We start from the raw sequence: 12,373 nt of genomic DNA, 5'->3' as shown, positions 1-12,373 counted from the left end.
GCCACACAGGAGTGCCTAGTTGATGGGAAGGGATCTGACATCAAAGAAAGGAAACAGCACAGAGCCAGGAGACAGGCTGGGGACAATTGTAAGTGCAGGCAAAAAGGTACAAAAGCAGGACTTCTGCTTTGGGAAGGAAACTGCAGCACCTTTTGCACTGTGCTGCTAGAGCATCTTTTGCCGATAGAGCATCCTTTCCTCGTGGTTTCAAGGGCAAAACTAGAAACGTGCCTTTTCTTCAACACAGGAGTGCTTCTCTGGCACTGAACTGGTGTCAAGACACACATGGAACAACATGGTACCAGGGGCTGGTGTGACCAGTCACACCTCTTCCCCTGCCAGTTCTGAAGGGCCATTGTGCACTTATCATTTTGGGATGTGATTCCTCTGCAGAGAAAGAGTTGAGTTGAAAGGGGAAGCAGAAGTCTCTTTTCCATTGGCTTAGCCCATAAACCTTGTTCCAGCAGGAGGGAAGGGTGATAAGATGCTTTGGTCTCTCTAATTGTGCCGCCCATGGTGGGAGCAGGGCTGTGAGGTTATTCTTCCAGCCCCTGCTCAACAATTCTGACTTCAGCACTTCGGATTTTTCTTCAGCCTCAGTCCTTGGTACCAGCTGAAAATATGGGAAGCTCACCTTTGCCTGAAAAAGGGTGGGTTTCCATTTCTGACTTGGAAATGTCCACTGAGTACACTCAAGTGGATCCCGGCTATGGGAGTAATTTTACAACATGATGATTTCTTGGTGACTTGTGGGTACTCAAAGTCTGCTTTTGCTCAGAAGAGTGGCACCTTGAGCTGGGCTTGTTGCATTGCAATTACTGTGATGAACTGCCAGGAAGTGAAATCAGGAAAATTATACATAACCAGCCAGTATTTTTCCACTCCTCTTTGTTACCAGTTCAGCCATGTGTGTTCCTCTGCTCACGATGCTTCTGGTGAGAAGGTGTTTCTTCTTTTGTATTTGACCAATTAAAAGAGAATTAGTATGTTCATGCTCTGCTTCACTAATGAATCTGGATTTATGTGTGACAGAATGCAAAGGAATATGGGAGAAAATTCCCTCTGAAATGCAAAGATCTTGATCCTGCAATGGACACCTCACTCAACAAGTAAATAAAGTTCAATCAGCCCTTTATCCTGTAAAGTTCTCATTTAACTCCTGGGGAGCCAGGATCATGCTGGTGGTCACTGTATCTCACGGCAGGGGCAGAAAAACCTCAGGCAGAGAGCCACTAGTGTCAGCTGTTCACTTAACTGCGGTTGGCTCACATTGTTTCCCATTAGCCTGTGCAAAACAAATCCTGCAAGGGCAAAAGCTGAAATAAATATTACTGCACACATTCTGCATTAGGTTCTTAAAGTGCCACAGAAACAAAATGCGTCTCCCAACGCTCTGTATGGAAACCAGTGGGCAGCCGGTGGTCTTTCTTTGGGTTCGTTCCACCACTAGATGACACTCGCGTCTCTTGCAAAGCATCCCGTGTCCCTCCCGCTGCGGCCTGCAGGAATGTTGAGATCTGGGATTAACCTGACGACTCCCCTCCAGGTGGGAGCTCCCTCAGCGCTTCTCAGACGCAGCCACTGCCTGATTAATGCAAGTGGTTGCACATCAGGGAGCCTCAGCTCTTTATGGCACAAGGTGAGAAAAAATGAGTTGACTTTGCAAATGTTGGTTTCCTGCCCAAGAGAAGGAAGGTCATGGGCACTCAGCACATGAGTTTCTCCTACTGAGTTGTGGAGCATGGCTATGGATTCAGGAGAGAAAGCATTGATTTGGTTGCTAAATGTATGGTGTGCCCAGGGCCAGGTCCTGCAAGACCCCAGACTTACCATGAAGCCATGGCCATGCTGTGCCTCCCACCTAAATACCACTTTCAAAAGGTCACAGTGCTTACATGGTATTACTGCGGATGCCCAAATTACTCTCTGCAAAACTAGGACAACTGCTTGCCACCCAGCACTCTCAGGAGACAGAACTGATTTCTATATGCAAGTGCTCAAATACCATAGGGTAACGTGCTGTAGCCACTACAACTACTTTTTTGAGTGGTACTTTCCATTCTGTTTTGTAGCAGAGCACTAGAAAGGACACAGGAAAGTGAAGAACATGGTGTTTAAGGACAGCTGTAAAAATATTCTTGAAAACTCTCCATGAAGAAATGTCCATATACTTCCGTTTGTGGATGTATATGCTCATTGATGCCCAGACAAATACTGAAGAGGTGACGACTTCAATTCTCCCAGAAATAAGAGAATACAACATCATTCAAACATAGTCTGAGATGGCAGCCCTAACCTTGTCTTAAGATGGACTTGAACAGGCTGGTGGGGCCATGCAGAATCCCACAGGATTGTACTTCCATAGATCTGCTTGCAAGATGAGAGATTTATGGTTTTTTCCAGCTTAACAAGTGATTATAGAGATAATGGGTACAATTTGCTAGCAAGCTAACCTTTACGGAAACTTCCTGTTATGAAGTTCTTCCTTTCACATTGTGCATCTTAACCTGAATAATGATAATCTCATGAATTTTGCTATTTCAGGTTTTTCCCTGCTTATGAAGTCTTTCCTCTTTTTCTGCAAAAAATGGAAAGCTGCTTCCCAAACACGTTTCCTCTCTTGCAGTGCTGACCAGGCAATTAAAAACTTCATTCACAATCAATGCACAGAGTTTTCGTGACTATATAATGCAGTAGGTAAGGAGATGAAGATAGATTTTTCCCGTGTAGGTGTTCCACAATAAACCTGAGTATTTACTTCTCTTGCAGTAAATCTACTTACCTCCATTTAATCATGATGATGAAATCAATTAAAGAGATCTTACTTCTCTGTCCAAAAACTAATGAGGACAAGATTTACAGGCAAGCAGGGTGTTCTTGATACTGAATTACTGGACAGAGACTCAAGAGACTTCAGAGAACCCCTAAATTTGCCAGCCTGAAAAGTCTAGTTAAGACTTTTATAGTGTTGGACAAGTCTGAAAATACTTCAGACTACCAGTCCCTTAAACCTTACTTTGTTTCTGTACCAGAACAAAGCAAAAGCTGTATGTTTGATTAGACCTATTACCATAGAGGGGAAACCAGTCCATTTTAGAGAGCCAATTTACAGGAACAGCTTCTTTACTTTCGGACAAACCATGGTGCCTAAGAGAGATCCATCCAAGCACAGCTCCTGCTGACTTCAGTGGGAAGCCGGTGTGAGTCAAAAGTGGTGGCTCAGTAGTGCACAGAGAAGAACAATCATAATTATAGCAAGGATTATAATTGGAGACTTTCAAAGTCAATCAGACAGCTTCTGTTAATATCAATAGCTGTCTGGTGGCTAAATTGCCTAGACTAATTCTTTTTTAACACCTCAGCCATAAGACTCATCATTAGACAAATGCCACTTCCTAATATACACTGCAGCTTAAATACAATGAGATCTTCAATCTGTTTTTTAATCTCTGTGATATTGTCTTGTTGCACACATACTGGGCAAAAACATTTATTGTAGACAGAAAACTGCATGGATGCTCCTCCTCAGATGGTTCTTCAAGTCTTCTTGTCCCTGAGAAGTGATGAGCTCCTGCAGACCTTTGGTGCCTGCTGACATTTGTAAAAAAAGAAATAAACCTTAAGCCAAATGTAAGTGGTTTGCTGCAACTCTCAGTGCTGCAACTCAAAACATTTGCTGAAAGTAGCGTACTAATGCGCATCAGATTCACAAATGGAAGGAAAAGGTCAATAAGCTATTCAAAACCCAAAGCATGCTTCAGCTTACTCATGCAGTTAGCTACTCAGTTCATACAAGAGTACTTGGAGGGGAGAAAACAGACCCTCGCTTATCCCAGTCCTCCAGTTTCCTCTTGTACAACATGCAGAGTGTGGATTTGGTGTCCCAGTTGAAAAACCTGTCCAGGATAAAGCACATGCACATCCAGTGGAGCTGGCACTTGTACTATGGCTTTGTTCAAGGCTAGGGCCTTCACGTTGTGCTCCTTATCGGCGCAGACAGTGTCGATGCTGATGAATATCACCCTGAAGTTGTCACAAATATCTTTATGCTTGTTCATTCTTTGGATGTTTTAAAAGACAAGCATTGTACTCAGAGATGACAGCCCATCTTGTCAGAGCTAGACTCCACCACCAGTTAATTCAAACTGGCCTGATTTTCAGTGCCCCAATTTGAAGCAAGTTCTTCAGCTCCTCACAAAATCAAGTCATTTTTAGTTAGAGACATACCTTTTGGTAACTGATAGGGAACATTATGACCTGCCTATAAACTGTAATGTGTTACAAAATTAGAGAAACAATTTATGGGACAGCAGATACTTCCTTTTGCAAGTTACTGACTCCCTAGTGCATTATAACCTTATAATGAGTCAATAAAAGAAGTCACAGCTAGAGCACAATGGATGCCAAGTGGAAGAATGGACAGCAGGTATTTTTAGTGATTTACTCCACCAACCTCCTGAGCAAGCACTTTAGTTTTTGGAAGTTCACTGTACTACACTGTACAAGGTAAATGACTATCGGTGTTTCAGCAGCACCTCTTGTACTGCAATGAGATCAATACAGTGTGCTGGTGTCAGCCTTGCCAGAGGAGAAAGGTCAGGTGAGCAGTTATCCGGCCCGAGGACAAGCACTGAAAACAAAAAGTAGAAAAGTCTTCCAGGACTCGAAAGCTTGAGGCAACCAAAGCCAGATACAGGCAGCGCCTGCTTTCATGGGGCTTTGCAGCAGTGAAGATTCATCCACTGGTTAGCTGAGCTGTGCTTGGGATTTATCAGGGGGCAGCTGCACATACAGTCTCTCAACAGGCAGAGGGACAGACTCATTCTCTTTTGAAAGCAGAATAGGGCAAGACAGGGCACAGCTTTGAACGGCTTAGCTGGAAGCACTAAGCTTTTGTTGTTCTGCAGACCAGTGCCTTTCAGTTATTATTTTTTTACTTCATTTATTTTTAGCACTACTCAAAACTGAGTACACATTTCGCTGTGGGGTAAAGACTAAAAACCATAGCTATCCCTGCCTTCCGTCCCTCAGAAATAAGCTCAGCTCAGCCAGAAATTCAGCAGTTCTCTTTTGTAGCTGCCAGTGGCTCAGAGACTGCCTTTGGTGGAGTCTGGCCGGGACACGCACCTGAGCCCCCAGCCCCACGGCTGCCCTTATCCGCATCCCCGCTCCAGATCTAGGGCTGGGCTAGCGCGGAGGCGGCCCGCGGGTGAGGGCGAGAGCAGCCCACACGCTGCCCCCATACTGAGGGAGGGGCCGCGGAGGGGCCGGGGCCCGGGCCGGGGCTGCGGCCGGGCGGGTGCAGGCCCAGAAAGATCGCCCTCTAGCGAGCAGTCGAGGCAAGCGCTGCCTTGCTTCCGTAGGCCGCCGAAACGCCTCCGGGCCGCGTCCCCGCCCTCGCTGCCGCGGCTAGCACTTGGGGCGCCTGTCCCTGCTAGCGCCGGTGCCTGCCTCGGGCAGAAGCCGTAGCACCGGGGACTTGGCTGGAGCATCAGCCAGCTGAACTCTGCCGGGGACAGCCCTCAGGGCCAGGGGTCTAAGGAAAAACATGGGCTGGAGAAGAGAGTGGCACATCTGGCCCAGGGTTTTGGGGAGCCTTATGCTTGTGCTGGGGTCTAAGCTAGTGGTGGAGAGACACTGCTTTATGCCACCGCTCTGAGAAAACAAAATAGGTCTTGAAAAGAAATCTATCTTGATTTTCACAGAGAAACACTGAGAATGCACTCAAGGTGTTTGCCTTGTTTGTATTTTCACGAGACTTGGAAATAACAATACAGGTAGAAGGCGTGAGATGCCTCCGAATGACTACAAACCTGTCGCTATCTTCTTTTCAATAACTATAACATTCTTACATGAGGAAACAGCAGCATCAGGACTACCCAAAAATTTATGAGCCATTTAGTAAGCTAAATACTCTCTTAATTACCTTATTCACAGCGTACATTACCTGTTGGCACTGACACAATTCACATCTCATTTTAGAAGTTCCTCCAGGCAACAACCATCGTTATAAATTTTTTAAAGAGACTGAATGACTCAGCCTCCAGATTTGGCTGGCCAGTGTTCTGCACTGCCTCCATAGAACCCGTACTATCTTTGATACAAAAAACGACTGTGGCACAGCCTTTCTGCAGGTTTGAGTTTAAAGTCACTTCCAGTTTTATCCATATTGCTTCCCCATCTAGCCACAGGGTGACGGTTTGAAAGCAGCAATGAATCCAGTGGAACCCTTGAAAAAGAATGGAAAGAGGAGACTCTGGGTCCTGTTCCATCTGGAAACAGAGTACTGGCCAGTCAAGGGTGCTATCTTACCCTGTGTATCCTGCTGGTGAAGTCCTGGCCTCCAGCAAAACTCCAGCTGAAATCCACTGGGCAGGGATTCTGTCTTATAAAACATCTTGCACCTGATTTGCAATTATTCTGCACTGCAAGCTGGCACTGCTGTGGCAGTGCTGACTGTGTGTTAAATTATATAGACGATATGCTCAGCACACATCTGCTGATAGATATGTGGGAGAAAATAATAGACCTCTAGCTCTTGCTAAGGTCAGTGAGAAGACAGAAAATGGAACAACATCTCACTTTGACTTGCTTTTCTGTGCATCCAGTCCGCAAATAAGAGGGAAATACATTCTTCTCATCTTAGCCAGCTTTTCAGATTTTTTTTGTTTGTTTTGTTTTTCAGCCTTTAGGAGAAAGCAGATATGGATACAGACAAACAACTCAAACACTCAAACTCACTTGAATATCTCAGTCTATGCATAAATGGTATTTCGGAGCATCAATTATCAAAACAGTTTCCATCTGCAACATCGCAGCTGCAATGTGTTAAGCCACTAATATATTTGGGAGAAAAAAAGAAAACACTCAAAAAAAGCTAAGATGCCAGTGAAGGCTTTGGCACTGTTAACACTGAGTAGTTTAGGTGAAAACTACTTTAACAAGTCTGAGAAATGTGCTTTTGGGAAACCTACCTTTTGCACTGGAACAACAGAAAAGCATTCCCTTGTTCTCCTAACGATGATGGCTTTTGATAATGGGAGTGAAGTGCTGTGACACTCATTCTCCAAAGAGCAAGGACAAGGTGAGAGGAAGCAGCTTCTTGTTCCTTCATAGGCTGAATCCCACATCACCTCATGCCACATTTGTGTGGCATGAGAGAGAGAAGTACAAGCATTGCTTTAGGCACTTGTGACTAATTTTTGGTCTCTTATTCCATAAAAATATGACTCCTGGGAACTGGAGAAAGATACGTAAAACCCTGTGACATACATTTTTATCCCTTTGTCTATGCAGGTGGCTGGGAGTGGAGCAGCTTTAGTCTTTCCTTCATTTCTAGATCTATGATTCTACCTTCAGCCAACAGCAGTCTCCAGAGCCAACTCAAGGTTTCTCTGTAGTGCAGGGGGGCTGAAGGGGAAGAGTTGTGTGTTGTGGTCTCTGGCATGGGCAGAGTAGAGAAGCGGGTGGATGGATTTTGAATTTTTCACTGCCCCTTTGTGTCCCTTTTGGCACTTCCTGCTTTCTGTACTTTATCTTTCAGGTCCCTTCCAACCCAAACCATCCTAGGATTTTAGGAATTACTTCTGGTTCCTCCTAGCCATGCTACAGGTGAGTGCTTTGACTGCCTCTGTACCATGGCAATAGCTGATGTTGTCTGGTTTCTGTCACTTGTAGAGTGCTCAGCCATGGGATGGAAATTAAGTCTAGGACGCTCTAGGCCACAGAACAGTGGTCTCTTTAGTCAGACACTTCATTTATGTGACTTATTAGCAAGTTATATGTTACCAGCATTCCTGGAAGTGCAGCTGCTATATCCCTCCTCACATGTTCCAGCTTTGCAATGGGTTGGCTTATACACAGATTCAGGCTGTCTTGCTGTGCTCTGTACTTGGTCTTGTGAGAATGGCACAGTGGTCCCAATTCAAGGGTAGCAGGGAAGGATGCCTGTGATATCCTGCTATGTGGGTCACCGACCGACAGCATCCACTTCAGCTCTCTCAGGTACAGAAGCCTGGCTGTTGCTTTCTGTGGGTTGTGGTGCACCCACTGGGTTACCACATGTAAAGCAAACACCTCTCGTGCCCCTGAAGCGTGAACATTTTGGTACTTGCCCTTAGGGAGAAATCCACACGTTAGGCAGAGGAGTCCAGGTTTCAGAGAGGAGTATGCACTCAGACCTGACCCAAAGTGACACATCTTGCCTACATTTGTATGTTACCCCATTCTCAGATTAGCCTGACTACCCCTGGACTACTGCCTCTACCCACATTCTTAGTGACACAGAAACTAAAGGTCCCGAGTCCTACCTGACCACCCCATCTCTTCTTCTCTGATTTTGGCTAGTAGCATCTTCAACACACCTTGCTTTTGTGCTATTTTCTCACTTCATAGGATGCAGACTAGTTCCTTCCCTGATTTTCTATTTGCCCCTCATTACAAGAGAAATACTGAGGTGCTGGAGTGTATTCAGAGGAGGGCAACAAAGTGGGTGAATGGTCTGGAGCACAAGTCCTGTGAGGAACAACTGAGGGAACTGGGTTGTTTAGGCTGGAAAAGAGAAGGCTCAGGGGAGACCTTATTGCTATCAACAACTACCTGAAAGGAGGATGGAGAAAGGAGGTGGCTGGTCTCTTTTCCCAAGTAACAAGCAACAGGACAAGAGGTAACAGCCTCAAGCTGCACCAGGTGGAGTTTAGGCTGGATATTAGGAAAGATTTCTTCACCAAAATGATGAACAGGCATTGGAACAGGCTGCCCAGGGAAGTGGTGGAGTCACCATCCCTGGAAGTGTTCAAAACCCATGTAGATGAGGCCTTTAGTGATGTGGTTTAGTGGTGGTCTTGGCAGTCCTGGGGTAAAGGTTGGACTTGATGATCTTGAAGGTCTTTTCTAACCTAGTTGAATCTATGATTCTTTCCTGTCTGTCATCCTTTGGGATGGAGGACAACATCATCTTGTTTATCTGCAAGTTACAAGGATATTTAAGTTACTGAAACATTACCTGGATATTGAATCTATTAGGGCAGATTCAAGAAATGAATGAGAGAAAAAAGGGCTCTGAATGTGAGGTTTCTTTCATTCTGCAAACTGCTCTGTGATTATGCAAAGCTGTTCTCTTATGTTTTCTGCCAGACAAAATATGTAGACACTTTTCTTGCCTTTTGGAGGGGAAATGCTGGGCATGTGCATAAATGCTGTGTCTCTTCCTTGAATTAAAATGACAGAGCTGGTAAATTGCACATTGCTGGGGTGAGCAGACTGGCAGCTCGGTACTGAGCCTGATTTCACAGCACATTGCTTGTCTCAGCAGCGAGGCGTCCTGGAACGGGCTTGATCTGGTTTTTGGTCTGTAACTCATTGTGTAAATGCCAGCCAAATTAAAGCAAAGCAGATGGGACAAGTCATTTGAAGATTAATGAAGCTACTTGCATTAAAAAGTAACTTTAGATATGTATTTTAATGAAAAATATCTTTTCTAGCTCATAATGGCTGGTCAAAAGAAAAGGATCAAGCAGTGAAAAATTGCTAAAGCTTGGCAGGACACACCTACAAAGAATTATTTGAAGTGATTAACTCTTCACAGAGTTAATCCCCATTAAACTGAATTATCAAGTCAAAGATAATTTCTCTCTCAGGTACCTGCACTGCTTGTTGAATACTACCATTTTTTCCTAAAATGCAGAAGTAAAGAAAGCAAACTCTGTGAAATTCTTTAGGGATTACTCATAATGCAGTCTTAATGTGTTCAAGTTTTCATTTTCCTTTGGCATTTGCAGTTTCCATGAAAACTTTGCAAAACTTTTCCTGAGCATTGACATTTCCCTTTTTATAACTGGTTATACCTCATATGAAAGAGAAATGAGTATCAGGAATCAATGCAGTAAACGAGTGATTTTTATTTTACCGCTACAGAATGCGGCTCAACCTTAAAGATGCTCTGAGAGATATCCCCCTGCTCTAAAGAATCTCTAAATCTTTATTTAAAATTTCAGCCAATCACAAAGTGTAGTTGTAAAGTATTTCCTGTAGTGCCCTAAGCTCTGAGCTCAGTCTCTCAAACTGCACAGGTGGTCCACAGGAAGAAAGCCAGGCTTGTCTCATGTGCCGCTGTGCTGCTTTCTGAAACTGCTTCTTTTCGTGCAAGTCCTTAGCAATGATTGCATACTAAGAGACTGTTGAACAGCATTTTAAATGCAGAGATTGGAATTTTATATGAGCTGTATATGTACATTTGTATATGTATATGAGTTGGAGGTACTTAAGATGCGGGGAATCACACAAACACAAATTACTACCAGAGTATGGTAGACTGGCTCTGTAAGAAGCACACAACATTCTGCAGGAAACAGATCAGGATTTTTGAGCTGTTGGAGTAACCCATCCGCTTCATTTTTGCACAGAAATTGCTACATTCTTCTTCTGGAGTAAGACTCTGCATTTCAGGGTATAAGTATGCAACTGTCCAAGTCACAAGACAACTAAATGGCATCATTTAGAGACCAACACAGCTAGCTATCTGTGCTGCTCTTCATATACAGAGTCCTTCCATGAACAAAAATCAGAGGCTGTATAGGTGACTGAAAACTTTCTCAGGGATGAATTTCTATAAGAAATGTTAGAAGGCAACTTTTCAAGCCCTGCTTCCACTCCCCCAAATCCAAACCCTCTCTTCTGTGACTTTGAGCCACCAGATACCTGGTAAAGCATGCTTTGATACACAGCCATCCCTCTATTGCACCTCCAAACCAACTATCATCTTAGAAGATCAAGCAATTATCTCTCGACTCAGAAAACCTTTCCCTATCTGTTCTCTTTTGTTCTATAAAGAGCTTGACCCCCCATTTCAGTCCATTGCTGAAGTTCTTTACTGAATAAGAAAGCACATAACTTCAAGCTTGTTCTTATGCCCCTACTAAATCTTAAAATGAGAGAACTATGAAACTTGGAATTATGTATAACATGAGAACTAGATTTGATAATATGAATTTGAGTATACTGTGTCTGAGTTGATTACATATGGGGATGGGTTGTGATCATGCAGGTTATTAGCTGTATTTTTGACATTTAGATGTCAATTGTGCTGGCTTTTGGAACTGGATTGATTTTTACAACAGAATGTCATTATAGTGCTTGCAGTGGCACCAAGAACAGAACTTCAACTTCTACAGAAGCTCATTAGAGATTCACATAAGAAGACAACTAACACGTGCTATTGCCATGGAAACAAGATGGAATATTATGAAGCAGTAGAGCCCATATTCCAAAATAGAGAGGACAAAGTCAGAGCAATTATAGCACAAGACTGACAGACTTCTTATTTGCAGCCTATATGGGTCAAAGCAAAACTTAGCTCCTGCTTTTTGAAATAAAAATTACCAGTGCAGTTGTAGGACTCTGGCTTCAATTCCTACTTTTCAAACACAATAGCTCAGGTCAGTTAATTTAGCTTATGTTATGTGCAAGGCAGGAGGCCAAATGGAGGCAGAGGCACCACAGGAGGTGTGTGGGTGTGGTGATGTACAAAGAACAGACACCACAGAATAGATATTGGAGTGAGTGGAGTTCAAGCCAGGCAGCAACATACCGACAAAACAGAGGCGAGCAAAAGCAGCAGAAGGAAAACATCTGGTATGTTATTAAGGTGCAGAAGAAAAGCTAGTTTCAAATGCACTGGCTAGCCAGTGTCAGCAGCCAGAATGTAAAGGGTAACATTTCTGTGATTTGCATCAAATAGGTGAGTATCCTGGTTTCTCATGTTGCCTAGATAATGAAATGCTTTTGAACATACTGGACACACTGAATGTATACAGTATGTAAGCAGTCTAACTTCCTAAGCTTCTGCTTGTGACAGCCTGGTCTGGAGATAGTTTTCATCACTGTAAGAGTTTTGCCAATTGTCTCCGGGTACAGACTGCTAGCTAGCGAGTATGAATGCATGTAATTTTGTGTGTTTGATTACTATACCCAAAATATATAAGAATTCTATGCTTAGAGAAGCAAGAATTTCATTCACACACTGGTTCTACCTTTAAGAAACATTTTTAAATTCCAGTCGAAGGGCTAGGAACGAAGGGTCTTTTGTAATCCCTTTGAGCAAAGCCACCATGGCAAAACATAGCTTAGGAAATATAAAGAGTAATAGGGTTTTAAGGCGTATTCAACAAGCCTTGAAGGTTGTGCCATGAGTTTGCCACTGCAGAGTTACTGTGAGATTCAAAAACACTCAGGAGAAGGATGAAAGGGAAAAATATTATAGTACACAAAAGGCTTGTGAGTGCCTACAGAGCCAGGCTTTGGGAAGCCTTCCAATGCCCACATATGAAAAATGTGGTGTGCCACTATTTAATTATTACAAACTTCATAAACTGTC

This window comes from Lathamus discolor, chromosome 5, assembly GCF_037157495.1.
Source record: "Lathamus discolor isolate bLatDis1 chromosome 5, bLatDis1.hap1, whole genome shotgun sequence".
NCBI lineage: Eukaryota > Metazoa > Chordata > Aves > Psittaciformes > Psittacidae > Lathamus > Lathamus discolor.
This window is presented reverse-complemented; position numbering follows the sequence as displayed.